The sequence below is a fragment of the Bos grunniens genome, chromosome 1 (genome assembly GCF_055505025.1).
Source record: "Bos grunniens cultivar Pamir isolate PY7600 chromosome 1, Bosgru_T2T1.0, whole genome shotgun sequence".
Taxonomy (NCBI): Eukaryota; Metazoa; Chordata; class Mammalia; order Artiodactyla; family Bovidae; genus Bos; species Bos grunniens.
In genome coordinates this window covers 29,189,182-29,215,253 of record NC_141165.1, presented here as the reverse complement: position 1 = coordinate 29,215,253, position 26,072 = coordinate 29,189,182, and the positions used below count along the sequence as shown (strand labels likewise).

At 42.8% G+C, this 26,072-nt stretch overlaps 1 long non-coding RNA gene across 1 annotated transcript in view; it reads left to right on the top strand.

The window, feature by feature from the left end:
- The window catches only part of LOC147379202 (uncharacterized), a 54,672-nt gene extending 29,517 nt beyond the window's left edge, over positions 1-25,155 (top strand). Inside the window, exons 3-4 of the long non-coding RNA XR_015132499.1 lie at positions 22,786-22,886; positions 23,906-25,155. This is a non-coding gene — a long non-coding RNA (uncharacterized LOC147379202). The remainder of the gene's footprint in view (positions 1-22,785; positions 22,887-23,905) is intronic.
- The last annotated feature ends 917 nt before the right edge of the window (positions 25,156-26,072 follow it).

Here is a 26,072-nt window from a genome sequence, read left to right as displayed (position 1 = left end):
AGGACATGGTTTTATCTCTACAACCCGAGCTTATTCTCCATGATTGTGGTGTATTCCTCAAACAATGGGAAAGAAAATTTACTTGAAGCGTAAAAATAAGGCAAAGATGTAAGATGTCCTTTCAATGGCTAACAGGCTCAACCAAAGAGTACTTAATTATTTATGAGAATGTTCCTGTATTTGGCTTTGCTATTTGTTATTTATTAGAGTTGAGACATTGTGAAATTACATGTTGACTTATAATTCTGTTTGATAATCACTGCTGTGCCCCACCCCTCAAATTGTGATTCTATTGCTCTGTAAAACAGTAACTAGTTTTACATCTGGCACAGCAATTGTCTTTTAATTCCCCTCCCCCCCCTCCTTTTCCTCCAGAAATTTCATTTGAGCACTCTTTTTTAGAAAGCCTTTTGCTGATGACGATACAAACCCTGCTCCCACATACTCTTGGAAGCAGCTGTACCATTTTACTGGCTTGTAGTTAGGATGAAGGCAATGGCACCCCACTCCAGTACTGTTGCCTGGAAAATCCCATGAACAGAGAAGCCTGGTAGGCTGCAGTCCATGGGGTCACTAAGAGTCAGACATGACTGAGCGACTTCACTTTCACTTTTCACTTGCATGCATTGGAGAAGGAAATGGCAACCCACTCCAGTGTTCTTGCCTGGAGAATCTCAGGGACGGGGGAGCCTAGTGGGCTGCCGTCTAGGGGGTTGCACAGAGTCAGACACGACTGAAGCAACTTAGCAGCAGCAGGAGCAGTTATGATGAAAGTTATGCCCCAGCTTGTAATTTCAAGCCCCTCCTCCCTTAATGGACTCTCACATCCCATTGGCCAAAGAAAATTTCCTCAAATGCTAGGGCAAAGGAAGTGGGAATGAATAGTAGCTCAATAAGTATCTAACCAATTGTCATGGTTAGTTTCAGGTGTCAACTTAATTGCACCTTGGGGTGCTCAGATAGCTGGTTAAACAGTATTTCTGGATGTGTCCTTGAGGATGTTTTTGGATGAGATTAGCATCTGGGTTGGAGGCTTGAGTAAAGTAGATGTCCCTCCCCAATGTGGGTAAGCACTATGCAATCTACTGAGGGTCTAAATGGAACAGAAAAGTTGATAAGGGAGAATAGATTCTGCCTGACTGCAGAGCTTGACAGCAATCTTTGCCCTCAGCACTCCTGGTTCTCAGGCCTTCAGACTCGAACTGCAACCTATGACATTGGTTCTCATGCTCATGGGACTTTGAACTATACCACTGGTCTTCCTGGCTTCTCCAGCTTGCTGATGGCAGACTGTGGGACTTCTCAGTGTCCAGTATCCCATGAGCCAATATCATCTATTTATCTATCCCAGCATTTATAGCTATCAGTTTAGTTCAGTCGCTCAGTCGTGTCCAACTCTTTGCGACCCCATGAACTGCAGCATGCCAGGCCTCCCTGTCCATCATCATCCCCTGGAGTTCACTCAAACTCACATCCATTGAGTCGGTGATGCCATCCAGCCATCTCATCTTCTGTTGTCCCCTTTCCCTCCTGCCCCCAATCCCTCCCAGCATCAGAGTCTTTTCCAATGAGTCAACTCTTCGCATGAGGCGGCCAAAGTACTGGAGCTTCAGCTTTAGCATCATTCCTTCCAAAGAACACCCAGGGCTGATCTCCTTTAGAATGGACAGGTTGGATCTCCTTGCAGTCCAAGGGACTCTCAAGAGTCTTCTCCAACACCACAGTTCAAAAGCATCAATTCTTCGGCACTCAGCTTTCTTCACAGTCCAACTCTCGCATCCATACATGACCATTGGAAAAACCATAGCCTTGCCTAGACGGACCTTTGTTGGCAAAGTAATGTCTCTGCTTTTCAATATGCTGTCTAGGTTGGTCATAACTTTTCTTCCAAGGAGTAAGCATCTTTTAATTTCATGGCTTACAGTCACCATCTGCAGTGATTTGGGAGCCCCCCAAAATAAAGTCTGATACTGTTTCCACTGTTTCCCCATCTATTTCCCATGAAGTGATGGGACCAGATGCCATGATCTTTGTTTTCTGAATGTTGAGCCCTAAGCCAACTTTTTCACTCTCCACTTTCACTTTCATCAAGAGGCTTTTTAGTTCCTCTTCACTTTCTGCCATAAGGGTGGTGTCATCTACACATCTGACATTATTGGTATTTCTCCCGGCAGTCTTGATTCCAGCTTGTGCTTCTTCCAGTCCAGTGTTTCTCATGATGTACTCTGCATAGAAGTTAAATAAACAGGGTGACAATATACATCCTTGACGTACTCCTTGTCCTATTTGGAACCAGTCTGCTGTTCCATGTCCAGTTCTAACTGTTGCTTCCTGACCTGCATATAGGTTTCTCAAGGAGCAGGTCAGGTGGTCTGGTATTCCCATCTCTTTCAGAATTTTCCACAGTTTATTGTGATCCACAGTCAAAGGCTTTGGCATAGTCAATAAAGCAGAAATAGATGTTTTTCTGGAACTCTCTTGCTTTTTCGATGATCCAGCATATGTTGGCAATTTGGTCTCTGGTTCCTGTGCCTTTTCTAAAAGCAGCTTGAACATCTGGAAGTTCATGGTCCACATATTGCTTAAGCCTGGCTTAGAGAATTTTGAGCATTACTTTACTAGTGTGTGAGATGAGTGCAATTGTGTGGTAGTTTGAACATTCTTTGGCATTTCCTTTCTTTGGGATTGGAATGAAAAGTGACCTTTCCAGTCCTGTGGCCACTGCTGAGTTTTCCAAATTTGCTGGCATATTGAGTGCAGCACTTTCACAGCATCATCTTTCAGGATTTGAAATAGCTCAACTGGAATTCTGTCACCTCCACTAGCTTTGTTCATAGTGATGCTTTCTAAGGCCCACTTGACTTCACATTCCAGGATGTCTGGCTCTAGGTCAGTGATTCCACCATCGTGATTATCTGGGTCATGAAGATCTTTTTCGTACAGTTCTTCTGTGTATTCTTGCCACCTCTTCTTAATATCTTCTGCTTCTGTTAAGTCCATACCATTTCTGTCTTTTATCGAGCCCATCTTTGCATGAAATGTTCCCTTGGTATCTCTAATTATCTTGAAGAGATCTCTAGTCTTTCCCATTCTGTTGTTTTCCTCTATTTCTTTGCATTGATAGCTGAAGAAGGCTTTCTTATCTCTTTTTGCTATTCTTTGGAACTCTGCATTCAGATGCTTATATCTTTGCTTTTCTCCTTTGCTTTTCACTTTTCTTCTTTTCACAGCTATTTGTAAGGCCTCCCCAGACAGCCATTTTCTTTTTTTGCATTTCTTTTCCATGGGGATGTTCTTGATCCCTGTCTCCTGTACAATGTCACGAACCTCCGTCCATAGTTCATCAGGCACTCTATCTATCAGATCTAGTCCCTTAAATCTATTTCTCACTTCCACACTATAATCATAAGGGATTTGATTTAGGTCATACCTGAATGGTCTAGTGGTTTTCCATACTTTCTTCAATTTAAGTCTGAATTTGGCAATAAGGAGCTCATGATCTGAGCCACAGTCAGCTCCTGGTCTTGTTTTTGCTGACTGTATAGACCTTCTCCATCTTTGGCTGCAAAGAATATAATCAATCTGATTTTGGTATTGATCATCTGGTGATGTCCATGTGTAGAGTCTTTTCTTGTGTTGTTGGAAGAGGGTGTTTGCTATGACCAGTGTGCTCTCTTGGCAAAATTCTATTAGCCTTTGCCCTGCTTCATTCAGTATTCCAAGGCCAAATTTGCCTGTTACCCCAGGTGTTTCTTGACTTCCTACTTTTGCATTCCAGTCCCCTATAATGAAAAGGACATCTTTTTTGGGTGTTAGTTCTAAAAGGTCTTGTAGGTCTTCATAGAACCGTTCAACTTCCGCTTCTTCAGCATTACGGGTTGGGGCATAGACTTGGATTACTGTGATATTGAATGGTTTGCCTTGGAAACGAACAGAGATCATTCTTTCATTTTTTAGATTGCATCCAAGTACTGCATTTCAAACTCTTTTGTTGACCGTGATGGCTACTCCATTTCTTCTGAGGGATTCCTGCCCACAGTAGTAGATATAATGGTCATCTGAGTTAAATTCACCCATTCCAGTCCATTTTAGTTCACTGATTCCTAGAATGTCGGTGTTCACTCTTGCCGTCTCTTGTTTGACCACTTCCAATTTGCCTTGATTCATGGACCTAACATCCCAGGTTCCCATGCAATATTGCTCTTTACAGCATCGGACCTTGCTTCTATCACCAGTCACATCCACAACTGGGTATTGTTTTTGCTTTGGCTCCATCCCTTCATTCTTTCTGCAGTTATTTCTCCACTGATCTCCAGTAGCATATTGGGCACCTCTGACCTGGGGAGTTCTCTTTCAGTATCCTATCATTTTGCCTTTTCATGCTGTTCATCGGGTTCTCAAGGCAAGAATCCTGAGGTGGTTTGCTATTCCTGTATTGTGTCTCTCTCTGTATCTCTATACCTCTTCCATTAGTTCTGTTTCTCTGGAGAACTCTGACTCATATACCAACCAGAGTGGATCAACTGGGGCATTTCATCAGCAGGTCTCCCTGCAGTGCACTCAGTCAGATTCCTAGGACAAATAAAAGTGATCGTGTATTATATAAAACATAGAAGCGTGCAAACTGACTTCTCAGCAAAAGTGCTGATTATAAATTGCAGCCCCATGAATGTATATCACAGACTTGTGATACAAGGCAGAACCAGTTGGAGATAATAAGTAAATTTAACCAATTCAAATGTTGTAATACCATAATCCTACACTGGTATCAGGTACAGAGATTTTTTTTTTTAAAGAATGTCGCTTGTCACAACTTTGTAGGTAAATAGATAGAGCCGATGTAAGCATGCTCATAAAAGACTAAGGTTACACCCATTCAAAAAACATCTAAGATGAAGCAGAAAATTTGAATTAGAGGTGAGAAACTCTGCAGCCTTGGGGACTAAATCTGGCCCATCTTGAGTTTTGTAAATAAAGTTTTATTGAGACACTGTGATGCACATCCCTTTACTTGTGATTTTATGGCTGCTTTAGTGCTACCAGAGCACAGCTGAATATTTGCAACAGAGCCACAGGGCCCACAGAATCTAAAATAGTTACTCTTTGGCCCTTTACAGGAAACATTTGCTGACCCCAATCTAAAATATTCCAAATCTGATTTTTGTCTATTCTTAAACTGCCTCTGGATACACCATAAACTGCAAAGTGACATTGAAGGTGGCAGGATGAGCATTGCTAATCCCCCAATCTCAGAGAACCACAGCCTCCTCGGAGCTGTGGAAACAGGAGTCTGCTAGGGGACCTGTTGAGAGCTTCTCCTTCCCTGTTTCTTTTCAGGCATTCTAGAGAAAAACTTTTCTAAAGGGAAAAATGTTCTGGGTGTTAACATCCCTCAAAGATTTTCCTCCCTCATAAACCTCGAGTTGAAAACAAAAGATATTTCTTTGAAATGTGAAAAACTCCATTTGCAGCAGAAGAGACAGGCACATGCGGTGTCAGGCTGCTGGCTCCCTGCTGACATTGCCAGGATTAAAAATAGCCGTTCTGTTTGTCCTTCAGCTCTGTATTGAACTGGAGCCTCTGAGCCGAGTTCTCCTTAGCTTCACGCTTAATGAAGCATAATTTGTATTAATAGCAGCTATTAAATCTAGAGTGCTTAATAGGAATTTACAGAGGAGGCCCTGAGTCACCGAGCACCTCAGACATGGTCCCCAGAGAGCTGAGCTCAGGCCTGGATGTGGCAGTGATGAATCTTGGGCCTGGTGAGGTGAGGCAGCAGTGGGTGAGCAGGGGAGAAGCAGGGCTCAAACCTTCCACCAGCCTTGGGCTTTCTCAGGTCCCAGGTCCTACTCATGGTCCCTGCATCAGGTAGTGGCTGCATTCCAGAAAAGGCAGTGTTGGGTGCTGGGCAACAAGTGGAGTTGATGAATTTACAGACTTGCATTAGATTTGGATTCTGCTGTGTCAACTGGCCCTGTTCTCTTAACATCTCTGAACCTTAGGGTTTGTTTTTTTTTTTTTTTAACCTGAGAAATAGAGATAATTAAATATGGATAATACAGTATGATATAATGGGAATTTCTATGAAGAATAACAAGGAAAGACAGAAATGAACATTTGATGCTGGTTCTGTATCTCTGTTTTCTCATCCTTCTTTAAAACTATCTCCATTTTAAATGTCATATGGAAGGATTTCTGTAGAAAATGATTGCAAGAAGCAAAAGAGCTCCTTTTCAGTTGTGTATTAGCAAACATTTCCTTACTAGACCAGGCTTCCTGCCGTTAACACATGCTGTGTTTGTATTTCCACTATTGTAAATCCTCTGCTCAAAGGTCTGTCCCTGTCCCCGTCCCCACCCCCACCCCATGAGTTCCTTAAAGGCAGTGGGAGAAGCAAATGGTCCTTATCATCATGAACTCTCCCCTGTCTTAGCACAGAATTCTAAGTAGGTGTGTGATTGTATGGTTGCTATCAACAATCTCACTGTACAATTAAGAAAACAGTGTTAAACACTGGGTCTAATTTTCCTTAATAATAGTTCCAGCTGCTTGCCCTTGGGCAAATCACTTAGTCCATTTGGGCCTCAATTTCCACATCTGCAAAATGGGGCTAATAAGAATACAACTTCATAGATCGTTGAGACAATTAACTATAAATACAAGCACTTAGATTGGGCTTCTGCCCTCTAGTGGTTATTTTTACTGGAAGTGCCATATAGTTATTTCCATCAGAGCAGAAAAGAAAGACTGAAGAGCCTTCAGTGAGTAGCCAGTAGAATTTTCTGACAGTTGCATGCTCAGTGTGAATGTCCCTTTCTGCCCTGGGCCATGGAATTGGTCTCCATGGTGGAGGCCTGGCTTCAAGCACAGCTTCTGCTCAGCACATGGGGAGTGGGGAGAAGGCAACAGAATGCAAAACTTCAAAGAAATGATCAAGTTTGCAGCCTCCCTTTGGAAAGTACTGTTTGAAGTAAGTCATTGCAACCCTGCCCCAGGGCCATTTAAACATGCCTGGGAGAGAACGCCTATAAAAGTCTGTTAAAGCCCTGAAGCGGGATCATTCATAACAGCTGTGGTCTGGGACTCAGGCAGCCAACAGGAAAACAGACTGTGAAGACCTGGCAATGTGGGAGCCTGAGCGACTTCACAGAGCCACCCTTTCCAAGGAGCCAGCGTTAGAAGAGGAGGAGACTGCTCATTGTTTTATTGGGTCAGCAAGAAAGCTCTTAGTTTCATGAGCAAGCTCATGAACCTGTATCTTTCTACCCACATGCACCAGGGGATTCTATTTCAGGGGATTATTCATTTCCATGATGTTGGCTTAGCCAACACAAAGGTAGGGCTCTTTGCTGGACTGTGTACATGCAGACAAGCATTCCTAGAACATTTGTGCATCTGTGGAAGGCAGGAGGCATCTGCAGAGTTGATGACCTGGCAGGACCTGAGGCGGATCCCCCAGCTCTGTGTATGTTAGCCTCTGGGACAAGAAAGGACTCTTGGTTTGCAGAGGAATAAACTGTGAGGTGACTTAGGGAGTCACAGGGACAGGGCAATAATACTCCAGTTGGCTCCCAAGCTTGCCCCTCTTTCCTTCAGTGGGTAAGTTCTGAGGTGCCAGCACAAGCTGAGACAGTGCGAATGAGACTGACTGGGACCTGGGACCAAAGACCCTTTACTGCGTTCCTTGCACCTGGACAAATATCTCTTGGAGCAACAGAACACAAAGAAACTACAAGGAACTAAAAATAACTTCACGTATGCTGCAGCATGAGTCCCAGTAAAGACTTACCTGAATTCCTCATCTGGCCTCATCAATTTCTATTGATTAAAGAGTCCAAGGACCCAGGTCAGTAACATAGAAACTTGGAAACTGCAAGTTCTCCCATCAGGGAGTGGATCCAGCGTTTGCTTGGTTTTTATTGATTATGACTACAAAATTAGATAAAAATGGATATTTATTTAGAATAAGACAGAAATTACATCAAATTTCATATATTTAAAAGCTGATAAAATCAGAAGAATAGCATTGAGCTTAAATAGAAAATCAGATACAGTTCTATGATGCTTTTCATAAACATATTTTGATAGTATATACTTTGATCATTTCTTCATGTGACAACAATTTTATAATGTTATTTTCTAAGGAAGAAAGAGATGATTCAGTCATTCCTTTTGCCTAGTTTGTCAAAAATTGCTTTATATTATTGGTAGTTGAGGAAAATTTCTTTCATCCTCATGTATCATCAAAGTAATGGCATGTAAATAGTAGAATTGTGAATTAGGGGAAAACTTCTATCTCCAATGTAAGGATTGCATATTCTAGGTCTCTGGCTTTTTTTTTTTTTCTTGTTCAGTAATGTTCTGATTCTCATCATCTCTTTTATCTCTTCTGCTGTTTTTTAATCTATACATGTTAAATATCATACTTTCCTTATCTTCCTCTGGAGCATCAATATTTTAGTCTAGAGTGATATAAGGGGTTTTGACATTTTGAAGCCTGTGTTAGTCTGTCTTTCAGTTGATATTTTTGGCATCCCCTAGGACAGTTTCCTTCTATCATATTTTTGTTTTAGAGTGATCATTAATTTTGAAAATTATACAAAATTGATCTATAATTAAGAATTACACAAAGGACATTGAAATCCACTTCTGTGATGCCAGTTATTGTTCAGTCGCTCAGTTCTGTTGGACTCTTTGTGACCCCATGGGCTGCAGCACACCAGGCTCCCCTGTCCTCCACTATCTCCAGGAGTTTGCTCAAATTCATGTCCATTGAATCAGTGATGACATTTAACCATCTTATCCTCTGACACCCCCTTCTCCTTTTGTCTTCAGTCTTTCCCAGGATCAAGGTCTTTTCCAATGAGTTGACTCTTCATATCACATGGCCAAAATATTGGAGCTTCAGCTTTAGCATCAGTCACTCCAATGAATATTCAGCACTGATTTCCTTTAGGATCGACTGGTTTGATCTCCTTGCAGTCCAAGGGACTCTCGAGAGTCTTCTCCAACACCACAGTTCAGAAGCACCAATTCTTCAGTGTATCATCCAACTCTCCCACCTATACATGACTACTGGAAAAACCATAGCTTTAATTATACTGACCTTTGTCAGCAAAAGTGATGTCTCTGTTTTTTAATATGCTGTCTAGGTTTGTCATAGATTTCCTTCCAAGGAGCAAGCTTCTCTTAATTTCGTGGCTGCAGTCACTGTCAGCAGTGATTTCAAAACTCAAGAAAATAAAATCTGTCAATGTGTCCATTTTTTCCCCATCTATTTGCCATGAGGTGATGGATCGGATGCCATGATCTTAGTTTTTTGAATGTTGAGTTTTAAGCCAGCTTTTTCACTCTCCTCTAAAGTTCCTCTTCAATTTTTGCCATTAGGGTGGTATCATCTGCATATCTGAGGCTGTTGATATTTCTCTCAGCAATCTTGGTTCCAACTTGTGATTCATCCAGCCTGGCATTTCACATGATGTACTCTGCATCTAAGTTAAATCAACAGGGTGACAATATACAGCCTGGACGTGGTCCTTTTCCAGTTTTGAACCAGTCTGGTTCCAACTGTTAATTTTTGAATTGCATACAAATTTCTCAGGAGACACATAAGGTAGTCTGGTATTCTCATCTCTTTAAGAATTTTCCAATTTGTTGTGATCCACACAGTCAAAGGCTTTAGCGTAGTCAAAAAAGCAGAAGTAGATGTTTTTCTGGAGTTCCCTTGCTTTTCCCATGATCCAGCAGATGTTGGCAATTTGATCTCTGGTTCCTCTGCCTTTTCTATATCCAGCTTGTACATCTGGAAGTCCTTGGTTCACGTACTGTTGAAGCCTAGCTTGAAGGATTTTGAGCATTCCCTTCCTAGCATGTCAGATGAGCACAGTTGTACAGTAGTTTGAATGGTAGTACTTTGTGTTTAACTGTATAATTTTGAAATAAACTTATGCTCCGTACACTGACTGTGTAGGAGTTTGGCCAGACAAGTTTCTTAAGGTTGTTTTTTTTGCTTCAGTGGTAATTTTGTATGCAGTTTTATCTGAAACTTTCAGACTTTTTGGAGGACAAATTACATCAGCTATACTAAGCTGTACCTGATGTATGGGGAGGTTTAAGACATGAAATTTCCCACGTAGTCATGTTCTCTGTTTGCATTATTGCTACCGGTTTGTGCCCTATAACACAAGAATCAAGATAAAATTTACTGTTACATTCCATAAAAAGGAATTTTAAAATACGTGCCAAGTTGATAATTGTATATACAACATTATTAATTATAATCCTGAGAAGAGGGACATTTTTATTTGGGTGTGGATGAGCTCCAAAGCCTTTGTTTACAACTGTTTCTTCCTATGATGACAAGAGTATTACACATTTGGTTCTGGCTCCGTGCATTCTTTTTTTTGCTTGGCTGTACTGGGTCTTTGTCACAGTGTGTGGGGGCTTCTCTGGTTCCAGCCTGGGAGCTTAATTGCCCCGCGGCATGTGGGATCTTAGTTCCCTGGCCAGGGATCAAGTCCATGTCCTGTGCCATTAGAAGGGACATTCTTAACCACCAAACAACCAGGAAGTCCCTGGCTTCATGTATTTTAACTTTTTTTGGTTGTGGTTCACCTGCAGGCACAGGGGAACATGTTTATACTGTTACCCCATCTCTGGACCTTTGTCCCTGATGCTGGAGGGGCTGGCACACGTAGGTGAAAGAGTATCCCACAGAAGACACTGTAGCACTTTTGTAAAATGCCCCACTCAATCCAAATTGAATCTATCCCGCAGCCACTTCAGTGCCACCTGCATGAAAGGAAGTGACGCAGGGGGAAGTCAGATGGAGAACAGTGTGAACCCACTGTATTTAAATATCTTATTTTTGACAAATCACATGACTATGAGGATACGTTGTTAGGGCCCCTGGCAGAGCCTTGGGAAGGAGCTGGGCAAGTGAGGAGACCTGAGGCTAGAGCATCCTCAGCTTCGTGGAGAATCCAGCTCTGTCCATCCATAGAGAGGGAGGGAGGAGGAGAGAGAGGCTAGTAGACAGACATGGCAGGATAATCTGATCCTTCTATGTCCAGGGAAAGCACACGGCAGTGAGGAATCAGAGAGGAGAGGACCTAAGTCAGTGTGGGTGGCAGGGAAGGTATTCTTGGGGACAGAGTGTCCAAACTGGAACCTGAATGATGGCCAGCACTTAGCTAGACAAACCAGCTGAGATAGATGTTTCAGGTAGAAGGCACAGCACGAGCAAGGGTCCAGAGGTGTGGATGTCCACAGAGTCCAGGGATGCACACATGGCTGTGCTGTAACTCAGAGTGTCAGGAGAGAAGGGGACAGAAAAGAAGCTCAATGAGAGAGCAGGAGTGACGTCACAAAGGGCCTGGAGGACCACGCTACGGGGATTCTACCCTGGGTGATGGGGCGAGACTTTGACAGAGGTGGATGAGATTTGCGTTTAGAAAGCTCACTTAGAGCAACGTTGAATTGCATAGAAGTGGGGTAATTAAAACTAGGACCGGTGCAGTAGTATCGATAAGAGTAGCTTTGTGTGAGAAGAAAAGGTCCAAATGTTAGGGGAGAAAAATAACAAAAAGATGAGAAAAGAGACTTTGTATATGTGAGGATTTCCAAGGATAGTGATCTAAGTGTCTAAGTTGATGCGATGTTGAGATTGGGCAGAGGAAGAAAGTAGCTTTGTTGGGGCGGCTGGATGAGCTGCTTGAGATTCTTACAGGGCATCTCAGTGAAGACGAACCAGTTGCATCTGCAGTGCTGGGAAGGCACTTGCAGTGACTCCTGGAAGTTAGTGAAGCTACAAGCATTCGCAAACTCTTCCAAGGAAAGTCTGTGGCATGGTAAGAGTTGAGGACATAGCACCAAACCCTGAAATAGTAATAGTGAAGGCAAAAAAGTGGAGGGATATGCATTGGAGATTGTGAAGAAATGGTCAAGGTGTAGGAGGAAGATCAGTCTCCAGGGAAGTTTTCTTGAATTTGGGTGTGATCCTAGGACAGGTTAGAATCAGACAGAGCTTCCAAGGAACCAGTGATGTTTGGGGTGTTAGTTGCTCAGTTGTGCCCAACTCTTTCATGACCCCATGGACTGTAGCCTGCCAGGCTCCTCTGTCCATGGGAATTTTCCAGTAAAGAATACTGGAGTAGGTTGCCATGCCATTCTCTGGGAGATCTTCCCAACCCAGGGGTCAAACCCAGGTCTCAGGCATTGGAAGGTAGATTCTTTACCGTCTTAGCCACCAGGGAAGCCCACTGATGGTTGGGGAAGCCCCCAAAATGGCAAGCATGATTTCCATTTTAGAATTCCAGGTTAATTTTCCATGTTGGCTTCATCTGGTTTATTGTGCCAGTAATTTAAAGGAGAAAACAATTTCCATTTTATTTGTGTTTTTCTTCAGGGGGACTCAAGAAAATACAAAACAATAAGACTGTCAATATCTGAGGTAGACATCCATGCAATCAATAGAGAACATAGACAAACACAAGATAATTATAGTTTTACATTGCATTCTATTTAGATGGATACAGTTATCCATTCTTCTACTTAAATTAGCCAGAATAATGCTATAGAACTTAAAACAATGAAGGTCTATTTCCCATGCATAGTTCATATCTACCATGGTCAGTGAGCTCGGCCCCGCATGGTTACTCAGGATCCAGGCTGGCAGAAAGTCTACCATCTTGAAGCTACACCATTTGGAACGTTTGACTTCTGCAGTCATTTTACTAGGGAAGAAGAGAAGTCCTGGCTTTGTCATGTCCTGGCTTTAATTTGCTTTGTCCCAGAAGGGGTATGAACCACTTTAAGACATAGTCCTTTGGCCATATAACTGCCCATATAACTGCATAGAGCTGGGAAATGTGGAGGTATAGGTGGTGGCCAGTACATGTCTCTGCCATGCTCCATATTGTAAAAATCCAAAGTCCCCAAAGCCAATTTACATAATAAAATATATACAAAAACCAATAATAAAATATCTTACAATTAATATTAGCAAATATTAGTAAAATGCTTTTATTGAAAATCTAAACAAACACAAATGAAGTGCATCTATGTCTGGTTTCATTAGAAGCAATTTACTTCTTTAAAAGCATCTAGTTATTTAGACGCTGACATATTATCTGTAACACTACCACATTGATATTACATTTATATATTTTCCAAGCTTCTAATCACAACTTGTTCTTTCTGGTGACTGGCCTTCATCCAGCAGCACGCCATGAGTCACCTCATTAGAACAAAAGACACTTCTATCACCCAGGGAATACTAAGCATTTTAAGAGCCTTGTTCAGGAACCACGGGCAGAGACTAATATATGTATTTTCTATTATTTCACACCTTGAGGAAATGTTCATGTTATTTTATGTTTATCTAAAACTCATATTACTATGACACAGAATAATTTTGGAATGTTACCAGTTTCCATAGCATATGGAAAGGAGAAAGCAAGGGAATTATTGCTTAGTATTATGTTTATTATTTATTGAAAGGAGGAAGCAAGGGAATTCCAGAAAAACATCTACTTCTGCTGCATTGACCATGCTAAAGCCTTTGACTGTGTGGATGATAACGAACTGTGGAAAATTCTTAAAGACGTGGGAATACCAGACCACCTTACCTGCCTCCTGAGAAACCTGTGTGTGTGTCAAGAAGCAACAGTTAGAACTGGACATGGCACAATGGACTGATTCCAAATTGGGAAACGAGTGCATCAAGGCTGTATATTGGCACCCAGCTTATTTAACTTATATGCAGAGTACATCATGTGAAATGTCAGACTGGAAGACCCACAAGCTGGAATCAAGATTGCTACAGGAAATATCAACAACCTCAGATGTGTAGATGATACCACTTAATGGCAGAAAGCAAGGAGAACTAAAGAGCCTCTTGATGAGTGTGAAAGAGGAGAGTGAAAAATCTGGCTTAAAACTCAACATTCAAAAAGCTAAGATCATGGCATCCAGTCCCATCACTTCATGGCAAATAGATGGGGAAAAAGTGGAAGCAGTGACAGATTTTATTTTCCTGGGCTCCCAATTCACTGCAGATGGTGACTACAGCCATGAAATTAAAAGACATTTACTCCTTGAAAGGAAATCTACGACAAACCTAGACAGCATATCAAAAAGCAGAGACATCATTTTTGTTGACAAAGGTCATATAGCCAAAGCTATGGTTTTTTCAGTAGTCATGTACAGATATGAGAGTTGGACCACAAAGAAGGCTGAGCAATGAGGAATTGATGTTTTTGAATTGTGGTGCTAGAGAAAACTCTTGAGAGTCCCTTGGACTGCAAGGAGATCAAACCAGTCAATCCTAAAGGAAATCAGTCCTAAATATTCATTGGGAGGACTGATGCTGTAGCTGAAGCTCCAATACTTACACCACCTGATGTGAGGAGCCAACGCACTAGAAAATACCCTGATACTGGGAAAGATGGAGAGCAGGAGGAGAAGGGGATGACAGAGGATGAGATGGTTGGATGGCATCATCAACTCAATGGACATGATTCTGAGCAAACTCTGGGAGATAGTGGAGGACAGGGGAGCCAGGCATGCTGCAGTCCATGGGGTCATAGAGTCGGACACAACTTAGTGACTGAATAACAATGACATACTTTAAAATTAGTAATTAAAATGAGCTTAATTACAATAGCATCTTATTTTTTGATTTTGAATTCATTTGGAAATTTCTGAAAGCTGTGATTTGTAGCTCTTTAAAAGTACTTGCAAATAGGCCATTTTCCCCCTGGTCAAAACATATTTATTTTTCAAGAATGCTGTTTTGAAGGAAGTTTTTAAAAAACAATTTTACAAATGGGTTTTAGACATTTAATTATTGTTTTTATATTGGATATTTAAGAGATACCTTTACTTATCAAAGGGCGTTCCAAGTACTCAGTGGTAAAGAATTTACATGCCAAGGCAAGAGACACAAGAGACGGAGATTTAATCTCTCAGTCCAGAAGATCCCCTGGAGGAGGAATGGCAACCTGCTCTGGTATTCTTGCCTGCCACCCCTTCCAGTCCTCTCATCTCTGTTCCAGGCAGGAAGAAGAGAGAAGGGTAAAGTCGAAGGCTACCTCAGCCTTGCCTTTTAATTCAGGCAAGAACATCTTCCTCAGGGTCTTCCAGCTACATCTAATTGCCCAAACTGAGTGAAGTGACTATGCTTAGCTGCAGGGACACAGGAAGGTTGTATAATTTTAACTGTTCTGTTCATAAGCAGGGAAGTGAGAGTGTTAACCATATAGGCAATTAGTAACATGTGCTGAACTTACCTGAGTTAAAATAAAGCTACTTATGTAACTAAAAAATTAACAAGTACATATTTATTTGATCAGTGGATAACATTCAGTGTTATTTATAACTGGCCTTCCTGTAGAGCCATCTTGGAGCATTTCTCAGCTCCAGTCTTATATCTTTCTATATTTGACACCTGGGTATTTACCCCCTTTTAAATAAAATGATCTTTGGTTATTTTTAAAATCGAGTGAGGAGGACACTTTTGGTTAACCTATGAGATAACAAGGCAGATATAAACAGATCTAAGTAAGGAAATGCTAGAAACCTTAATGGGGCTTCCTAGGTGGCTCAGTGGTAATATGGCAAAGAATCTTCCTGCTAACAAAGGAGACACAGGAGTTGTGGGTTCCATCCCTGGGTCAGGAAGATCTCCTGGAGAGGGAAACGGCAACCCACTCCAGTATTCTTGCCTGAAAGGTCCCATGGACAGAGGAGCCTGGCAGGCTACAGTCTATGGGTTCACAAAAGAGTCAGACAAGACTTAAGCAACTAAACAATAATAACAGAAGTCTTAACACAGATCCAAGTGTATCAAATTATTACCAGAGTCTGAAATGTTATATTTCCCAGCTTTGTTCAATACTATGTTTTAATTTCTTTTGAACTTTCTCATGTCAAGTCCAAAGCAAGTGTTCCTGATCAGTGGGCAGCTCTGCCTCAAGTTGTCCATCTCCTGTTTCTACCATCGTCAACCATTGCTTCCAAGGATGCATGTCAATCTGCACCCAATGGCAGAAGGGAAAGAACATGCGGAACTGACTATTTACAGCCAGTTTCTAACAGTGGCTGGCTTTCTGTCCACGCACATTCCACTGGTTAGAACTTCCTCTAGGATCCATTAAGAGCCCTGTTGCAAGGACGGGGCACTGTGAACTGTTTGCCAGGAAGAAGAGCAAAGGGGTTCAGAAAGAAAGCTGGGCTGTGTTACATAACTGATTTGCCTGGTCAACAATTACCTTTTGGTAAACATAACTGATTTGCCTGGTCAACAATTACCTTTTGGTAAACACTGGTTGAGTCTAGCAAGGTTGGTGGGACTATATTTCTCTCCTTCACAATTTTGCTGCAGAAGAACCACAGAAACATGTTTGAAACTCAATTCTGATCAATGTATGAGAAGTCACAAAACAGTCACATGGGCTCTGCTTGTAAAAAAGGAAGTCCTCACTCTCTATCCTTAATGACTGCTGTGGATACTTTGAGTGAAAGTTTCACTCCTGGACAGACCCCCAAATACTCAAAATATTCTGATGGCAGGAGCAGCCAGCCATAAAGCTGGGGGGCTGGATGGAGTGCTCTGTAAAGTGGGTGCTCCCAGGACCAGGGAACTCTAGACCTTAGTGCTGGTCTGAAGGAAGCGGGCTGCCATGCTTGCTTTCTTACTGTTTTTGTTTTTTAATAATTTTATTTATTTATGTTTTTGGCTGTGCTGGGTCTTTGTTGCTGTCCTCAGGTTTTCTCTAGTTGAGGTGAGTGGGGGCTCCTCCTCACTGCGGTGGTTTCTCTTGTTTTGCAGCACGGGCTTTAGACGTGCGGGCTTCAGTAGCTGTGGTGCATGAGCTTAGCTGCCTTGCAGCACGTGGAATCTGCATATCCCCTGCATTGGCAGGTGGATTCTTAACCACTGGACAACCAGGGAAGTCCTCTTACTGATTTTAATGCAGAGGTCATGGCGATCCAAACCATCTCTGTAGGCAGCCATATATCCAGAATCAACCCTCAGTTCATCAATTCAAGTTCCTTCATTGTTATGAGTAATAGTAGCAGTAATACTAATTTGGACCTCAGGTGCAAAAGCGCTGACCCAGTGCACCCTTCAGCTCCTGTCGTGCTGTCCTCATTGTTCTCTGTTCAAAGTCCCGTTCCTCTCCTGTTCTCTTCTCCCTTGCAATGGTAATCCATGTAATGTTCTTTTATCTGTATGTGTTCTTGAAAGCATGCATAGTTTTGTATGCCTTTAAAAATTTTTTATATTTATTGGGTTAGAAATCTTATTCTACTATTGTTTTTTTTTTTCTGCCCTTATCACTGTTCTTACATGATATGTTCTTACATGTTGCTATGCATGTTGGGTTGGATTTCCCAGAAAACACTATGAGATAGAAGATTAGCCTGAAAGAAGTTTACTTAGAATGTTCTGTGTCAGATTCAAGCCCTGGGAGAGTGGGGAGGAGGGCGGAGGGAGAGAAGCAGGACTGGGCAAGAGGAGGACCTAACCTATGACGCAGATGATGGGGACCTCATGGGGAGCTCTGGAGCTGGGAAGTCCAGCCTCAAGGCATCAACCAGTTATTGGACCTGGGCTGCCCTGGGAACATGACTGGGAGAGGGGCTTGCACTGGCTGACAGAATTGTTAGAGAGGTTTGAGGGTAAGAGTATCAGTGGCCAACAGTTCTAGGGGCTGGAGGACCTGTTCAGTTCTGAATGCTTCTGTTCTGACAGAGGCCACAGAACACACTCTGCTATCTGCCACACTACACGCTAAGTCCAGGCTGTTCTTTCTAAGCCGTGCTTCACATCCCACCATGGTTACTTGCATGGCTTCAGATGGCCTCAGCTCCCTGGTACCAGAAATGATGTTGCAACAAACCTCCCTACTTATCAGGTGGATCCAATATGTTTCCCGGGGGATTGTCAGATGGAGTCCCGGGTGATGGTGTTGGGTGCCTACATCCCCACCAGTGGTGCACAAGGGTTTTTGGGCTTCATCAACTCAAAGTTATATAGCTGTCTAATTTCTGCCATTCCAATGGGTCTGTGATGTTTGAATTTGGTTTGAATTTGCATTTCTATCATTTTTAATGGGTTTGAGAATATTGTTGTATGCCATTTAGCCCCCTGAGTTTCCTCCTTTTTGAATTGTCTGTTCACATTCTTTGTCCATTTCCTCTTGGGTTCTTAAAAATATTTCTGATCTCTCTTTAGCTGGTAAACAAACCTCCTGTATAGATTTTAATAATGATATCTAAAGAATTTAAGCAACCCTCCCTGGTGTGTGGATTCCTGTTCAGAATATTTCAATATTAACTAACCATTCTCTCTCTCTCCCTCTCTCTCTCTCTCTTTCATACACAAGGCTGTTTATTATGAAGTATTTTTGAAGATTATATAACAATTGTTAGTTAATTTTAGCTGAAGATTTCTTTGGAGTGGCTGACAGTGTATGTGTGTGTTTAACTCTCACTGCTTTCTTTGTGCCTATTAGTAATAATTTTACATCTAAATCTACAAAAATTTATAATATTTTCAACACTTTGGGGTTAGAACTTCTCAACTTATAGTCAATTGAATCTATAAAGGAGCTGAAGGAGGTAGAAAGACTGGTTTTTCTTCTATCTCTCTTGCAGTCTCTCCTGCTCTCCTCTTTTCTGTCTCTCTCTGGTATATTGGTCAAAATAAGGTCTTGGAATCCCTGAATTCTATCATTTTGGGAATGTTTTTAAGGTACATGATTTTATCTAAAACAGAATACCCTATAGCTGAGGGCAATGTTTTTCATCCCATAATATGTAAAGCCTTTCCGGACACATGATGTGCACACAAGCTGGGCCGTAATCCTGAACAGGTTCATCTTTAGACTCTTCTTTCATAACTCAAATGGCAATCCACTCCAGTATTCTTGCCTGGAGAATCCCATGGACAGAGGACCCTGGTGGGCTACAGTCCATGGGGTCACAAAGAGTTGGACAGGACACGACTGAGCGACTAACACTTTCACTTCCCTTTCACAGCTCACCTCCCACATGGGGGAGAAACACCCTCAGGGTGGTCTGCTTCGGCTTTCCCCAGGGGAAGTTTATGTTGGGGGATGAATCTATTCACACCCATCCGTTTGGGGTTAAAATGTTCACTGAATACAGACCAGATCCTCCTGCGGCCTTTCCTGCAGGAGGCTGGGTTGTCTTAAGATGGGCTGACAGTGCAGACTGTGTCCTCCCACACCCAGGAAAATTCAGAGTAACTGTTCCAGCCAGAACACAATATTTAAAAAATTCTCCGCTCCCCCCCCCCCCCCACTTTTGGGCCAGGCTGCATGGCATGTGTGATCTTAGTTCCCTGACCAGGAATTGAACCCATGCAGTGAAAGCACAGTGTCTTAACCACCGACCTCCACGGGAGTCCCTAGTGCACAGTTCTGAAACTGGTATCTTAAATTCACTTCCAAGCTGGAAGTGGCTTCTTTTTACCTCATTGATACCACCTTTATCCTTGAGTCTAGACACCATATTTCCCCTTGGATGAAGGAACTGGGAAAGTCTGGCAGTACAGCTGGCAGGGATGGTGGACATGCACCCAGGCTGCCCGTCTCAGAAAGTGCTCACCAGAGCCTTCTGGTCGTGAGCAGTCTGCCCCACTGTCCCTCTGTCAAACTTAGCCAGAGGCGCCTTCTAGTGAAAGAAGCCTGCTTCCAGTTGTGTTTGGGTCAAAATCTGCTAGCACCAGGCTCTCATGCTACCTTTTGGCTACTATTGAGAAGCAGAAAGTGTGCACCAAGGAGTCTTTTTAATCAAAGTGTGCTTCTGCCAAGTGACAGAGTTGACATATTTTTGTCAAGTGAAAAGTTAGCCCTCTTATCATTCATTAGCAGGAGGAAAATACACAATGTAGTTTTTCAGTTTTTTAAACATGTCGTGTCTGAGAAGGCTCATGGCTGCCCATCATCGGTATTACAAGTAAATAGCTACATTTCCCAGAAAGTAGCCTCTTCCTTGAGATCACTTCAGGCTCCCCCACTGCCTTACCCTGAATTAGTTAAGTCTGATGGGCACACGCATGTGCTGTGGACTGCAGGATTCCACACAGGAAGGAGTGGAGGATGTGTGTCTGTTACAAGCAGGTGGTGGCCAGCTTATTAACCATATTATAAAGCTTGCAGTGGGTCTCCCTTGTGGTTATGGGGGTCTCTTGGTGGATTTCGAGCAAGGAAGTAGCATAATCTTAATTGACAACATCTGAGTCCATTTGGATTGGAGTAGCCCCATGCTCAGTCTACATACTCACTGACTCTCTACCAGTGAGCTCATCCAGGCTGAGACACGGCATTTCAGGAGGTAGAGTCACAGGGAATTTGGAGTGAAAGTCTTAGGGGAGGAATGGAGAGAGGAAAGCAAGATGGAAATCCTTGCGGATCTGCAACCCATATCTAAACTCCGGCCTTGGTTCATTCATGCTGGAGAAGACACTGCTGGATGGTGTTTCTGGAAGCTCAGTTTCTCTTGTCACTCCAATCATTCTGTTCATGAATATCTGCTGGCTACCACTAGCTGATGGTGACTTTCTTGTTTGCTAATAGAAACCTTGACCAATTCACTTCCCTTTTCTCCCTCTTCTCAACTTAATCCTGGGAACCTTGGCTTTCTGATGAAGATAATCTACCCTGGCATAGATGCCTGTAGCTCCAGAGGTGCCTCCTTTGCAGTGTTCATAAGTGCAATTATACCCTACTTATGAGTTATTTAATAATTGCTTCTGTCCTTCACTCGACTGGTCATCCAGTGAAGGTGGGAAGCTGGTATTGCTGGTATTCTGGTACCTAGCATGGTGGATGGTTCACAAGAGGCATCATTAGGATCATGGAACAGTTTTGGGCAACTAATAGACAAATGAATGAATGAAGACTCCAAGTTGCTCTCAGTATTGTCATAGATTCCAGGATTCAGAGGTCAACAAAGACTTTGAGGACAGTTAGCTGGCATTACTGCTCTGGGAAAGGAGACCCATTTGCTCTTGTTTCTGAGTATGTATTTTCACATAGTTTGCGTTCTTGTTGGTTTTTAGACTTCCTCTGGTTTACACACTTTTAGCATTTCTATTATTTTTGAAATTCTAGTTGGCCAATCAGGGTTTTTAAGTTCCTATCTTCTGTGTCCTTTGGGAATGGTGGTAGCCCAAGGCACTAAAAAGGAAAAGAGCATTCGTCTCTGGGCTCTGGCACCTGCCACTTGGCTTTCTCAAAGGCAATATTTTACTCTTCAAGGCTGGTTTTCACTCTTCAAGGCTGGTTACTTCTTAGCTGCATGGGCAGACACTTGGTTGAGCAGCCAAACACATTCTGAAAACCACATCTATGTGGGAATCTGGATTCTGTCATTTACCAGCTGTGTGACCTTGACAGGAGACCTCCTCTCCTAGTTCCTTCATGTATAGGATGAGGGTGAAGATTTCCACATGGGGCTGTTGGAAGGATTCAGTTAGAAAATACCAGTGAAGTGCCTGATCCACAGCAAAATACCTTCTCTTTCCAAAAACCTCCACATCAAGGAGATAAAGTGGAGATACCTATTGAGAGTGTTGTTTAGGACAGACCCCAGTACCGCTAAATGAAGAGATGAGAAAATAGACAAAGGACCGACTGAATGAGTGAGGGTGTGACCCACACTATCTCTGACTAAGGGAGATTGGAGATCAAAACTGTGATGTAAATACTCAGTGAATGCTTGTAGAGCTGGACATTGTGGTAGACTTTTTTTTTTTAATTGGAGTATAATTGCTTTTTAATGTTGTGCAAGTTTCTGCTGTCCAGTGAAGTGAGTCAACCATATGTATGCATATATCCCCTTCTACCTCCCTAATCCCACCCATCTAGGTCATCACAGAGCACTGAGCTGAGCTCCCTGTGACTCACAGCAGGTTCTGCTCACTATTTTACACATGGTAGTGTATCCATGTCAATTTCAATCTTCCAATTCATCCAACCCTCTTCCCCAGACCCCGTCTCCCCATGCCTTCTCTACATCTGAAAACAGGTTTGTCTGTATTATCCTTCTAGATTCCACATATGTGCATTGATATGTGATATTTTCTCTTTCTGACTTACTTCATTTGTTTGACAGACTCTAGGTCCATCCATATCTCTACCAGTGACCCACTTTCATTCCTTTCTATGGCTGAGTAATATTCCATTGTGTATATGTCATCTTCTTTATCCATTCATCTGTAGATGGACATCTAGGTTGCTTCCACGTCCTGATTATTGTAAATAGTGCTGCGATGACATTGGGGTGCATGTGTCTTTTTGTTTGGCAGATTCTTAATGGAAATTATCTCATTAATTATCACAATAATCTTTTAAGAAAGGTATCATTACCACCATTTTGTAAATGAGGAAGTGAAAGCTCATGGAATAGGTCACATAACTGGTGCCATGACTAGTAAGTGGTTTTACTAAGGAATCACAAAAATGGAAGGCCTTAGGTATATATATGTGTGCATAGGGGTATTTGCATGTGGGTATTGCATAGGGGTATATGTATGTGCCTATGGTATTTAACTTCATCCCAAGAAAATGGTAGGCCCTGATGACATGCTTGTGCAATGATTAGATGACTATAAATGTTGGTGGTAATTAGAAGGGACAAGGCAGATGAAGGGAAGGGTAGAACAGAAATAATGGTTTTGACAATGTGGCCCTGAGGAAGGGAACTCAAGGTCAATTCATGGACTTCCGGGACTGCCTTCCTGTATTTTAGGGAAGAGAAAACTGGACTGAAGTTCCTGAGCAAAGTCAGAGAGATGTGCCTGAGGATTCCAGGATCCATGGCTGGGGGGCTTGTGTCCAGCGAGCATCCTGGTGAGTGAGATTCATGGGCATATGTGGAAGTCTCTTCAATATGACCAGTGTATATGAGCACCCAGATATGTCCTTTTAAAGGTTTTTGAGTAGCTCCATGAATATGGAGCTCATAGAATATAGGCATCTGCTTTTGGACTGATTTGTTATTTTTGTTTAGTCACTAAGTTGTGTCCAGCTCTTTTACGACCCCGTGGACTAGCCCACCAGACTCATCTGCCCATGGGATTCTCCAGGCAAGAATACTGGAGTGGGTTCCCACTTCCTTCTCCAGGGGATCTTCCTGAACCAGGGATTGAACGTGGGTCTCCTGCATTGGCAGGCAGACTCTTTACCAATGAGCCACCTGGGAGAGTTAAAAACACTAGTTTGAGCCTGAGTGACCCTGAACTTTAGCATCATGTTGCCTCAGATTATGCACTTGGCCTCTCTGTACTTTGTAAATGGAGATATAAATCTAATAAAATTTTTGTGAGGTTAAAATAAAATAATGCATATAAAGCACAGCACAGTTCCAAGTTCTTAGTTAGTGCTTAATAAAATACATATATTAATAATGATTCCCATGACAAAATTTGTTATAATAGAAAGCACTTCTAAGCCATAGTCCATTCAGTTTTATTTTAATATCATTACAGGGGCTTCGCTGGTGGTCTAATGGTTAAGAATCTGCCATGCAGTGCAGGGACATGGGTTCAATCCCTGGTCAGGGAACCAAGATCCCACATGCTGTGGGGCAACAGAGCCCATGCTCCACAATTCACAGTCAAGGAAATAAATATTTTTTAAAAAGATCATTACAAAAACACAGAGGCTCTTTGAAGGCCTGTCTCTTGGTTTACTTTGCTAACATGTTCTGGTCTCAGTTGGGTGGGACTGACCCAGAGTTTCAAGCCAGGGCATTAACATGGTGACCAACCAGTGGCAAGGAAGAGATTTTCTGCAGGTGCTGTGGCCACCCATGGTACCCGGTCTTGAAGATCAACGAGACCTTTATCTTTTCCATTTCCCTTTGGCAGCCCAGCATCTCAGTGTGCAGGACACCAGCCAGCTACAGCCTGTAGGTGTCACCCTTCTGCTGGCCAAGCATCACTGCTGACATCACACCCCAACAATGGCGCCATTAGCACCAACCTGAACACGCTTGGGTTCCACAACTTTTCTTGGCCAATTAAACCTGAGATATTGCCTTCATGTGCAAGATCAACAGCATAGAAACTGAAGGGACTTTGCTGGTGGTCCCTTAAGACTCCGCATCTCCAATGCAGTGGGTGTGAATTTGACCCTCATCAGGGAACAAAGATCCCATACACCACATGGCCAAGAAAAAACAAAAAAACAATGACCAAAAAAGAGGATTCACACTGGAAATTTAAGGTCTGATTCTGAGTGGGCTGTTGGAGCAGATAGGTATTGAAGAAGTGGAGCAGGGACTCAGAGGTGTCATGCTTGGGATGAAATTAACTGCTTGGTTCTGGATGGTTCCCTTGGATGAGTCACTAACAAAGGGAAGAACTGTGGGTCTGGGCTCCAGGTCCTTTTCTCAGGCTAAAGGCAGCATTTCCCAAAGTGAATGCTGGTCAGAAAGATGCTTTAGGAGGGCAAGCATTCCACAGTCCAATCAGTTTGAGAAACTCTCTTTCCTGCATTTTCTTCCAGATGATTCCCAATGCATGTTCTGAAAATTTCTGGCCTTAGGTCATGGGTACAGGTGCTCCTGGGATCCTCCTGATACCTGAACTGTAAACAGTGGTGTGTGAAAGTGGCCTTGAAAAAGCTCACTATTAGGATCTCTTTCTAACCCTGACTTTAGTGATGTCGCGTTGGTGGCTTCAGATCAGCCAAAGAGGGAGTAGTTATGTCATGGGAGTCAGCAAATGCTACAAATTTGAACTCTTCCCCCCAGAACTGATTGATAGCCATCCTCGAGCACACTATGGCCCAGAGACCTGCTCACCTTGGTCATGCCTTTGAGTACCCACATGGCTGACCATGACCCACAGGACCAAATAATCTGAATCAAGGTGGTGTGATGATTATTTGTTTCTGATGAATTGAACTCACCTGATCCACACTAATATGGTCTAGGATAGAGGTCACAAAATGGTCAACTGAGTCCTGAAGTCAGCCTGCTAATCCATTTTGCGGGGGGGTTTCCATACAGCATTTGTTAAAACCTAGGAATTAGTTGCCAAAATTTAAAATCTGGTCTGTTTTACATGAAAACCCAGGTTTCTGATTGTCTTGAAAGAGAAAATCAGAAGCTCTGGCAATCATGAGCAATACCCTTGCATTGAGACAGGGGCTGGGGCTGAGAGGCAGTCACACATTTGTCTTTGCACTGAAGGCCCCATCCAGGTAATTGTGCTACCTTTGGCTGCCTTTACCTCTGCAGGCACATGAGTTTAGCTTATAACAAAGAGTCAGCCCTACAGTCTGTTCCTCCCACAGTCGGCTTGAGATGCTTTACAATAAGGTAGGCCATGCTCCAGGGTGCAGAGGTGGGTACGATCATCTTCCACTGGGGAAATCAAAGTGGCATTACTGATCTATAGCCCTGAAGCTCAGCGGGGAACTTTCTATCAGAGGTCAGATTTCCATGATCTTGGGTATGGGAGGATGGATGGCATTCCAGGTAGTAGGACCAGCAAGCAAAAACGTGGTGATAAGAATGTTTACATGTGCTTTGGGAATTCTAAGACCTAGGGCTCCTGCTGGGCAATTGGGTGATACAAGGGTGAAAGCGTAGACTGGGCCAGGTCACAGAGCCCCTTGGATTTGAGGTTTAATTCAGTTTAGCTTCATAAATGCTCTCTGAGCCCTTTCTAGCCCAGGTTCTCTGCTAGAGCATGAACACAGTACTGATTGAGGTGAAACCTCTGTCCAGGACTTTTATCCAGAGTGTAGTCATTTATAAGTTGGTTTTTGTTGGTGTGTGTGTTTGCCACGGACACTCATCAAGTTTACCTAATGTAAAGCCCTTTATTTGAACTTGATAGACCAGAACATTTTCAGTTAAAAAAAAAATCTATCTCGTTCGACCTGAGGGACAAGGAAAGCCCTGGAGCTCCAGGGGATTTCCATATGAAGGGTAAGTTCCTAGAAGTCTCTGTAGCCTGTCTGCCTGGGAGGGCACCGCCCAGCAGAGCTTCAGTCTCACGTGGACAGAGTCGGAGAGGGAGGCCA